Source organism: Balaenoptera borealis (genome assembly GCF_965194805.1).
Source record: "Balaenoptera borealis genome assembly, chromosome: 6".
In the NCBI taxonomy this organism is placed as follows: Eukaryota; Metazoa; Chordata; class Mammalia; order Artiodactyla; family Balaenopteridae; genus Balaenoptera; species Balaenoptera borealis.
Window position 1 is genome coordinate 80,911,673 of NC_138863.1, and position 7,288 is coordinate 80,918,960.

Sequence of the window (7,288 nt, forward strand, 5' to 3'; positions counted from 1 at the left end):
GTGGCTCAAATCACCTCAGTGCAATGTCGCTCTCCTCTCCTGGCTCCCTCTAATGGCCCCAAATACCAATTAAACAGCTTTGCCATCTCTGTATCTAAATTTAGACATAGGTATCAAGTTTGGATGCCCGATGAGACTAAGTACTTTGCAGAAGTGTGAAGTAACCAGTCTTAAAATGGAAGAAAATAAAAGGAAGGAAAACACTAGAGGTGGATCCGACCCGATCCCTGCCCCTATTGAAGTTTCATAAGATCACAGCTGAAGGAACATTCTACCGTAAATTGAAGGGCTCTGTATTAACAGCAGGAAACCAAAGCTCATCTCACAGCTCTTCGCCCACTAATTCAGCATCTCCACCACAAATTCGAAAATCCTCACGTTGCCATGTATCGCCACCTAGTGTCCATAGGCTAACGCTAACATTAGCTGAGCCAAAAGGTGCCATTTTTCTGCAGTCACCCTCCAAGGGCTTCCTGTTAGACTTGGCAGTTCAGTACATCAGGATTCCTAGGGTTATTCCTCATTCTACTTCAGGGCATACCCATGAAAGTGTAATTTTGGATTTATTTTATTTTGTTAACCCCCATTTTGTGTATTATCCTCAAGTACTTTGAAATTGCAAATTGTTCCCCAGGATAACTCTTTCTCAACACTTAGCATATACCTCACTCCCACCTTTCCTTCTCCTTACTCTTGTCCATTATTGGGATGTGGACTCTCTATGTATAGTCTATACACTTTAATAGCATCATTTGCTGCATGAAATATAATTGGGAAGAGAGGGCTGTGCCAGAAATGCATCAGAATTTTTTATAACACCAACATTTGAGTGGCTTTCATTTTGGAGATTCACGCTTTCCCTCCTAGTCCCACAACCACACAGTGGGAGAGAGAAAGACATGTTAATGAATAAACAAAAATGAAAGGAATAACAGACTATAACAGAAATGAAAAATAATTCCAAGGATTAATTAAGTGGCCCTATTTCCCTCCAAGCAGTCTTTAGTGTATAAGCCCAAGCAAGCCATTTCTAGACAGGAAGTATAAACATTTTTGAAGATGTGAGCCTTCAGTTAGCAATAACTCTCTGAAAGCATTTTTAGACCTACATTTTTTGAGGCAGACTTTTTCCATACAAGGCAGAATAGAAGATTTGATCAATTAGATGACCTTCGGGTACAGAAATATAAACATGGAACAGCTTCCTTAGCTTGCCTTTGAGTTAGATTTGCCAGATTGCCATGCAATTTCTAAGCCATACTTACACTAAAAAATTATGCATTGTTTATCTGAAACTCAAATGTAACTGAGTAGCCTACATTTTATCAGTCAACCTTACATGCGGAACAAAAGATGTAGTTGGGGAAAATAACCAGGCTCTTAGCAGAACCAGAGTCATTTTTATGGAAAGGGTGCTTTGGTGAGGTTTCAAAGACCAATATCAAAGCAAAGGTCCAAGACTATAAGCATTCAAATAATACTTTGCATTTATTTAACACTTCAAAATTTATAAAGTATTTCACATTTATTATCTGGGTCCTCCTCATGATACCCCTTATGTGGGCATTTTTTATGCCTGTTTCAAGGCTCACAGACGTTACGGAATCGTCCTGGTGATCTACATGGAGCTTTACAGAAAAGCCAGAACTTGAATCCAAGTCCCCCAGCATGTTGCAGTGTCTACAAATAAAGACAATGTTCACGTGGACAGCACACAAGGCTTCAACCCCTGAGCTGCAGATGAAAATTAAGTATCTGGCAAACCCAGTATAAAACTAACATTGTGATATAAGGCCAGGAAAAGGAAAAGATATTCTAAGAGTCATTGAGTGCCTTATATACTTTGACTGTGGAATCCAGTTTGGTTTTTTAAACCACAAAACATTCACTTTATTTCCCCAAGTACACTGAGACATTATTCCTTAGAATAGGTTTACTTACATGTACCCAAAATTTCTAAATCTCCAACCACTCTTTGTAAGCTGTTCATATGTCCTAGAGATCTTTAATAAAATCACAGGAAAATCCAACTCTGTTTAAATTAGAGTTCATTTCCCCTAGATCTTTACATTGCAAATTTAGAAAATGTTCTTGTAATAATTCTTTGGGCTGCTAACGGTGTCATTTTTAAATTGTACAGTGGTGACATCTACTGTTCATAGTGTATATTGCACTTCTCCCCAGGACAGCTTTTATCTTTTACTGGTGGTCCTCAAACTCTAGTGTTCATAAAAATTCCCTGAAGGGTTTCTTAAAATGCAGCTTCCTTAGCCCCTTACAGATTCTGATTCTATATATATGGGGCGATTTACATTATGCAAGGCCCAATGCTACCATCTCTCTTCCACTTCCTAGTCAATCTCATTCAAGAGAATTTAATTGTACATATGAATCACTATGGATTTTGTTAAAATACAGATTCTGGGGCAGTAGTTTTGGATTGGAGCCAGAGATTTTGCATTTTTAACAAGCTCCCAGGTAGCTTTATACCCTCCTTTCAAGTCTAAGTATTTCCACTTCTTTATGGAGCCAGATCACCGCAGCCTGAATCCTAAGTTTACCAAATGTGACTTATAGATGCTTCTCACTCAGTGGTTAATCAGTTTTTGCTTAAATCTTCTCCTCATCCTTGTTCTCTGCTCTGTCTACATGCTTTGAGTTCTAAAATACAGGCATAATCACCTCAAGGTAAAGTAGCTCAAAACAAAGCAGGCCAACATCCTGAGGGGAGTCCCACCTAAACCCATGCCTGTTCCTTTCTAGACCAAACAATGTCCCAGTACCAAAGAGATAGGAAGGTCGAGGCAGTATTATCACCTCTGATAAGCCTTGTGCATATATAAGGGAACCAAAGCTCCTTACCACATTATCACTTCCCTATGAGAATGGAGTTCAGAGGAGTTCAGTGATGATGACAATAATGCAGCTGATGAGGAGGAAGGCGACATTAGCTAACATTTATTGCACACTTGCTGAGTGCCACGCACTACGCTAAATTCTTTACATGGATTATCTTCATATATCTATGAAGTAGGTAATATCATTGTCTTCATCGTTAACGACGAGGAGAAAGACAGAAAGAAGAGCAGGTAGGCAACTGCTATATCTAATATCACAATTAGAGTCCAGTGACAGACTGTATGAATCACATTCAAACTAAAAACTGAAATATTAAATCGTGGGCTCCTCCTCCTCCATCATGTCCTAGAGACAAATAACATTCACTCTGTAACATTTCTCTATATCATCCACATATTGCTACCTAGCAATGGATGGCTAGAACATATAAGGGGTTTCCAGGAAAATCTTGAGTTTTTAGAAATGGCCAAAACATATACCTGCCTTAATGTATCAAACACTAAAGAGCTATCACAGCACTGATGCAGGCAACTTAAAAAGATGTGTTCCCAATGGCTGAGTTCTATGACCAAGTCAAAGAATAAAAACCAAGTGTTCACACATCTTTTCTTTTATCCATACCCTTTTTTATTCATATCATTATCCCTTTTTACATGTTATTTTCTTACAACCAGGTAATAGTTCCATGCAACCTTTTTTTAAAAAAAAATAACACAGAATATTGTCTCCAAACTTCTAATATGCTTTAGATATGCTTGGTTAAGCAGAAAATATTCCCTCTTGTCTCTTTTGGTTTTATAATCCTACTCTCTTTACAGAAAGAGCTAGCTGCAATACAACAGTCTTTCCAAGTTGAGCATTCAGTGATGACTACATATTCCTCAGTTTGCTTAAATATGCATCCTTTGTTATTGAGAATCGATGTTTTCCAGAATAAAAAGGAAGCCATGTGTTTATCAGAAATTATTAATGCAGGCAGCTGTGAGAGTGAGATGAGAATGAAAACCCCAAGGATTACATATTGGCCTCTGAATAATCTCATAATCTGGTACTTTGATCAATCTTTATAGTTCTATGAAGGCACTGCTTTGTCTATGAAGAATAAGAACAATCCAAGAGAGAGTGAAAGGAAGAAGGCGAATAGATAAGGGAAAATTGTAATAACATTTGAGAGACACATACTCACCTCTTGCTCTTCTTCTCCTTTATTTTATTGTCATGGAAGCAACAGAGATTTTGGAGCCGGACAAATCCAAGTCTGAATCTCACATTCATCACTGTATGTAGTTGTACGGCATCAAGCAGTTTACTCAGCCTCTCTGAGTCACAGTTTCTTCGTTTATGCCAATGGAGACACTACTGCTCCCCCAGCCCGGTTGTTGGGTAGATAAGTGCTATTGAAGGATGGAGCCTGGAAACAGAAGAAAAAGCAGCTGTTACTAATAGTACCTGGTTATTAATGGTCACCACTTCTTCATCTGTTCAACTTTCAACAAATACTATTGATCACCTCGCTGTGGCGGGAATACAGTGAAGTCCCAGGAATACAGTGAACAAACAGGTGAAGTCTCTTCCCTTAAGAGGCTGTGTTTCATCCTTCGAATCCACAGTTATCAAAATTCCATCCTCCCACCCCCACTCCACCGAAACTCCTCTGGCAAAGTCACCATTGCCCTAGTTATCAAATACAATGGATTGGTTTTGGTCCTCAATAACACCTTTTTGTAGCATCCAGTAAAACTGAGCAGTTATCTTCTTCATGCCTAGAATACTCTCTCCTGATTTCCTTTTACCCTCTGACTGAAATTTCTCAGTCTCCATTGCTAGTTTTTTCTTCTTCTGTTACCCCTTTAATTAATATTTCCTACTCTTCTCACTTTTGCTCTTTTTCTTTTATACTCTACACTAGTAGTTCTTGATCTTTTCAGAGTCATGAACTCCTTTAAGAATCTGAAGAAGCTATGTACCCTCTCCCTAGGTGGGGGGGAATGGATCTGCTTACAAATATACAAAAATTTGCATACATTTTCAGGAGTCTCACAGACCTTCCTCCCTAAAAGCCCATTGTTGAGTTCCAGGTTAAGGGGTTCCTATGGCTTTAACTGTTACTCATATGTCAATGACCTCAAATCTCTGTCTCCAGCATAAATCACTTTCCTGAGCAACAGGCCTGCTTTCAAATGCCCCTCAGGCATCTTAAAATTCAAACATCCCAAATCAAATTCATTATCTTTCCCCTAAAACCTGTTTTCCTCCTAGGAGACAACACCTATGGGAAAGAAAACACTATTCTTAAACCTAACAGACACAGATTTAAATCCAGCCCTGGAAGCTTCATAAATATATGTAAGCTATGTGCTTTAATTTCTTCATATTAACATGAGGATAATAATATGTCCAGTTTCTGGATTGTTATGAGAATTAAAATAAATAATAGGAAAATCCCTATACAGGTGCCATCACATAGCATACATTCCACAAATTAATATTACTGGATTCCCAATCTCAGAAAAAGCAACTCCATTCACCAAGTATTCTAAGTCGAAAATTTAGGAGTTATCTTCAACTCGTCCTTTTCCTCATCTGCAACCAATGGATAGCTATGCAGTATTGATTCCTCAACTGCCCCCCCTGCCCTTAATTCAGGCTCGCATGTTCTTTCTCATGGACACAGCAATAGTCCCCTAACCACTTGATCCAGCGGTTCCAATTCCACATCCTTCCAACCTATCCTCTATACTGAAGCCCGAGGATCTTCCCAGGACACAAATCTGATAATGCCATGACTGCTTAAATCTGCCGAGTTGCTTCTCGTTGCTTCCAGGGTTACATCCACCTTAGTACTGCACTGCAGGCTGACTATGATTTGGCCCCTGTCTACTTCCAACTTAATCCCTTGATTATTTGGGGATCTCCCCAACTGCCCATAGCGTTTTGGATTCTGTATCTCTGTCCCAACTGCTTCCTTTGACTGAAATGTCCTCACCCCTGTAATGTCTTTTCTTGGCATTCAGGCAAACAACTACTCATCTTTCAAAACACTGATCAAGCATCACCTCCGCGATGAAGTTATTCCTGACAGTCTCCTGCCATTCCGTCTATCACTGACTCCTCTTATCTCCCACCTCTACCTGACAGATGATTTTCTATCCTGGCAAAGATGTATAACATATGGCTCCCAGGCTCAAAAAGCTTAGGATCATCATTCAACCAGTAATCTTATGATATAACCTAGACAAGTAAGCCGCTTTGAAGGAGAAATTATGAGTCATGAAGAAATAACAAATTGTAAGTAACTTCAACACTCAGAAGCCTCTGTGACTCCCAAGCCATGCGCTGTGCATGTGCACGCACGGTGCTATATGTGTTAGCTACATGTCAACTGATTTAACCTTCACAAACTATGAGTTGGCCACTATTATTATTCCCATTTTATTATTTTTTCAACATCTTTATTGGAGCATAATTGCTTTACAGTGTTGTGTTAGTTTCTGCTTTATAACAAAGTGAATCAGCTATACATATACATATATCCCCATATCTCCTCCCTCTTGCATCTCCCTCCCACCCTCCCTATCCCACCACTCTAGGTGGTCACAAAGCACCCAGCTGATCTCCCTGTGCTATGCGGCTGCTTCCCACTAGCTATCTATTTTACATTTGGTAGTGTATATATGTCCATGCCACTCTCTCACTTCGTCCCAGCTTACCCTTCCCCCTCCAGGTGTCCTCAAGTCCATTCTCTAGTAGGTCTGTGTCTTTATTCCTGTGCTGCCCCTAGGTTCATCAGTACCTTTTTTTTAGATTCCATATATATATGCGTTAGCATACGGTATTTGTTTTTCTCTTTCTGACTTACTTCACTCTGTATGACAGACTCTAGGTCCATCCACCTCACTACAAACAACTCAATTTCATTTCCTTTTATGGCTGAGTAAAATTCCATTGTATACATGTGCCACATCTTCTTTATCCATTTATTCCCATTTTAGAAGTGAGGAAACTAAAATAAAGAGACTAACTTGCCCAACATGACCCAACTAAATATATCAGTATGAATAAAGTATGGACTTCAGTTAATTTTTTTAAAATGTAACTGACAAATGAAAAGTATATACTCTTTATAAATAGGGGGATATATATTTATTGCGCCTATTAAAGGCCTGGTGCATAGAGAAAAACGTTAAGTGCCCTATTCTCAAAAACAGTGATTTCTTGAAAAATAAAAAAAACTACATACAAAGAACAGAAAACTGTACCTCTTGGAGGCAATAAGAAAGTCTTAGAGAGAGAGGAGGTTTTCAAATACCTCAGTTCAGTGAGTTAATGCACGACATTAAACGGCTGCCTAAATCCCGCTCCAGAGCTCAAGCCTCCAAGCTCCCAGGACGCCCGCGCGTCACTTTATCTCCGCCCACGTCGCGGCGGG

General features: G+C 39.3%; 1 protein-coding gene across 1 annotated transcript in view; it reads right to left on the bottom strand.

Moving 5' to 3' along the window:
* Positions 1 to 7,263, bottom strand: part of LOC309631148 (uncharacterized protein) — a 595,395-nt gene extending 588,132 nt beyond the window's left edge. The window contains exons 1-2 of the mRNA XM_082397251.1: positions 7,169 to 7,263; positions 4,046 to 4,270 (exon numbers count right to left, since the gene is read on the bottom strand). The gene's annotated coding sequence lies outside the window, so the exon portion shown is untranslated. The remainder of the gene's footprint in view (positions 1 to 4,045; positions 4,271 to 7,168) is intronic.
* Positions 7,264 to 7,288: the final 25 nt, after the last annotated feature.